General features: G+C 31.6%; 1 pseudogene; it reads left to right on the top strand.

Moving 5' to 3' along the window:
• The first annotated feature begins 2840 nt into the window (after window positions 1-2840).
• LOC118666666 lies at window positions 2841-2936 on the top strand (annotated as a pseudogene).
• The last annotated feature ends 1029 nt before the right edge of the window (window positions 2937-3965 follow it).

The raw sequence follows: 3965 nt of genomic DNA, 5'->3' as shown, positions 1-3965 counted from the left end.
GCTGTATTTCTCCTTACAGTAGTTTTTTAAAAAATTATACTCATTTCAGAAAAAAGACCAAAAATAATTATTGCCATTAACACCCATTTTAAGAAATAACAATATCATTTTCATATTGTTACATTTAAATTTGGGGCTATTGAATAGAATGGGATATAATTGCTCAGTGTCTGACACAATGTCAATGGTCGGTCATTAAGATGTGATTTCAACTGTGATTTCTTAAATAATTGAAGCTTTTTATCTCTTTTTACAATAATGCACAAAAAATAGAGCAAAAGGGATAAAATACATCTTCTATCTGAGAGTAGTTCTGAGGATTAAATAAAAAGTTATACATAACACATCTCACAAGTGCTCAGTAAATGTTAATTACTTTTCCTTTCTCCAACCACTATTCCTTATCTTCCTTTAAACATAACCACTTGTTATTCTATTTCACCTCAAAATCAAATAATACAAATGCACACACAGTTAAAACAGACATAGTTTCTTTACCTGCTATATAATTTAGCAAATGATATTCTTTTTTAAAAAAGAGTATTCCTGCTTTCTGTGCTGTAGAATCTTGGATTTAATGTCCAGGAAACATGGCATTATAATCCAGATTAGGAAATCCTACAAAAGCCTCATATGGTTTGTCTATTTCTAAGAATGTCATAGGACACTTATGTGAATGGGTTTGTTTAATTTGAACCTTTGTTTCAAACTGAACATGTGTAAGTAGATACGCTAATTTAGTGCTTTGTTCTAGTTAATGAAGGCACTTGGATAATTTCATACAATAAATGAAATGAATATGTATGTGTTACATCAGCCACCTGGAAATTGTATCAATTCCCTGTTTTGGGCAACCTCACAGACACCCACAGATTTACCCAATTTTTTAAAGAAAGTGATATCTTTTCTGCTACTCCTCTGTCCCAACAACCACAAACCCCCAGGATGGACGAGAAGGGCATCTTGTTCTTGATGCTGCCTAAGAAACTCATGCTGGTTCAACCAAGTCTATGGTAGAAATCAGGTCAGGATGACCTCTTTCGGATCCATGTGTATCTTTTTTAAGTTTTGTTAAAAGGAGGAGACCAAAAGGAAATTGCAAAGAACATCAGTTAAATTGTCTCGTTTATATTGACAAGGCCTACCTAGGAGACTCTTCTCTCTTAAGTGTAGCCTCTGTGAACAGGTTCCTTTCACACAAATTTTTATTTCAGATATATTTTTACTACACATAGCAAAGGTATGTTTTGGTTCAAAGTAAGAGGTGTGCGTGTGTGTGTTTGAGCACACGTATACATGTGTGTTTTGCAACTTAAAATTTCCTAAGATAGTGATATTTCTTGAAAATGGAGAAGACATAATGCTGGTGGTGAGAAATGGATAGAGAGCAGCAATGGACAGGAATCTGGAAGAGAAAAACTATTTTAATGGAGTTTGCCTTGTCCTTTGCCCTCAATTTCATTTTCCTGATTGTCTCACAGTTAGCTGGGTAGTTGTTCATAATAGAAAGAGCAAGAGTGTTAAAATGAATCAAAATAGAGAAGGTAGAAAGAATAGAGAGGGTTTAATATGACATATAAGTAAGCAAGTAAAGTTAGAAATAAATGAAGGGTAGGAAATGGAAAAACTAATTAGCAAACCAGATACAATTGATGAGATCAAGCTGACCCAACCAAATTCAAATCAAACCAATTTGTATTTTCTGAGGTTCTACTATGTGCAAAGTCTCAAGTACATTCAAATGTTTGAAACTTTTTAGTTTTAGAAGGTCTTCATGAAATCACAAACACACATAAGGGTGAAGTCAGTGAGCAGTATATGAGATTACAATTTGTATGGCTCTGGTGAGAAGAAGAGCATACTTTCTTATTTTACTCACATGGGTATACTGATTCCAATTAATAGGTTAGGGATATTTTTATGGGTAAAATTTAAAAAATGAAATACAATTGACAAAATTTTAATTGATACCAAACTTCTCAGGGACATCTATTTTACTTATACTGAAGGATACCTCCATATATTATTTTAATTATATGTTCTAATTTATATAATTAAAATCCTGTTGAAAGCAAAAACTCTTTTGGGAGCAAGACTATCAGATGAAATAACTATATACTATTAGGACTAATAATGATTCTTATTCAAGAAGTTGAAATTTTGTAACTAAAGCTAGAGTTTTAATTTGAGGAACAAAAAAATTAACAGTAAAAAATGTTTATTACAATGTTCAAAAATAAAGAGTAATTTCTTGTAATCATACAAAAAGGAGATAACAATGGTTTAATATATATTTATATATAACTAGAGGCCCAGTGCATGAATTCATGCACGGGTGGGGTCCCTCGAGCTGGCTGGCAATATGGCTGGCAATCGGGGACAGCCGGTCAGGGGGAAGGCCCGCAGGAGGTTGGCTAGCCAAGGCTGGTTGTCTGTGGAAGCATACTGACAACCAGGGGGCAGCTCCTGAGTTGAGCATCTGCCCCCTGGTGGTCAGTGCATCGTTATAGTGACTGGTCATCCGGTCAGGTGGTCGACTGGGCATAACAGTCTCTTAGGCTTTTATGTATATAGATGATATGTGTTTATAATTGTTAATATCACATATCATTATGTACAATAAAATGAAGGAAACTTTTCACAGTTTGTATATAATCTCATGCTTATTTTTGAAAGATACTTTTCAATGGCAAGACAGCATTTTATCAAATGGATAGACCATCTTTTAACCAGTTTCTTCTTGTTAGACATTTTGGATATTTCAAACATTATGCTACTACAAATATTAAACATAAATCTTGACTGTATGCCCCAAAATTCTGTAAATAAAAACTTTGAGAGTGCTTGCTTCGGCACCACATATACTAAAATTGGAATGATACAGAGAAGATTAGCAAAGTCATGAAACATTCCATATTTAAAAAAAAAAAACTCTACTAAAATAAAATTATAATTATTCTAATATTCTTCTAAATGTTTACTAAAATAGAATTTGGGGAGATTATTTAAATCCCACTTTATCAAAGTGTTATTTTTTTATTATATCTTAGCCAACACTGGTATTTTCCCCCTATTATTGTTAAACCGTGGTCAATTTAGTAGATGAAAATTATATTTTGTTGTCTAGATTTTCATGTATTTGACAACTTGTGAACTACCTCTTAATTCATATGTTATATATAAACTTAAAATAATTTTGTAAGTACTCCTATACTTAATCTGCTGCACAAAGAAGTATTTGAATGTTAATTTAAATTACACTAAATCTAATTACTATTTTTTCTTTTAGAAGTATATCTGTCACTTTATGTACTTGTCTTTTGTGAAACTAAAGAGAAAGAAATGCTTGAACTATAAGAAACAAACTATAATTCCAAGTTTTATTTAAAATTTTTCTCACACTATCATTGTTTTATGAGTGTTATAAAAAATTGATTTGTAATATACCTGCTGCTGTTGAAAAACTTGAGTCACAGATAATTGGATCATCTACATTCTCCACAAAAACTGTAAACATATAGGTACTGGTATTATTTCCATTATCTCTGGCCTCAACATCCAAAGAGTAGGTTTTAGTGTTATTTGGGTTGTTGAGATTCAAAGGCTGAAGAAGAGTGATTATGCCTGTAACTAATGAAAAGAAGTAAAATGAAAAAAAAATACCAAATTAAAATAATTAAGCATGTTAATTTATTCATATTGATGGTGTTTTAATTCATTTAATGATACAAATTTTAGTGAATAAGAAAAGCAGTGTTTACCACTAAAAATATTTATTTAAAAATGCCCACTTGCTTTATATTTGCTTATCTTTAAATCATAATTAAATGTCATAAGTGGTTTCATCACATTTTCCTCCGATCTCTAAGTTGTCATTTATGAATCTACCAAGCATAGGTAGGATCTCTATTTAAAAATTCTAGGCACAACCCACTGTATATTAATTGCAATAATAAAGTTATTAG

This window comes from Myotis myotis, unplaced genomic scaffold (genome assembly GCF_014108235.1).
Source record: "Myotis myotis isolate mMyoMyo1 unplaced genomic scaffold, mMyoMyo1.p scaffold_m19_p_11, whole genome shotgun sequence".
Taxonomy (NCBI): Eukaryota; Metazoa; Chordata; class Mammalia; order Chiroptera; family Vespertilionidae; genus Myotis; species Myotis myotis.
This window is presented reverse-complemented; position numbering and strand designations above follow the sequence as displayed.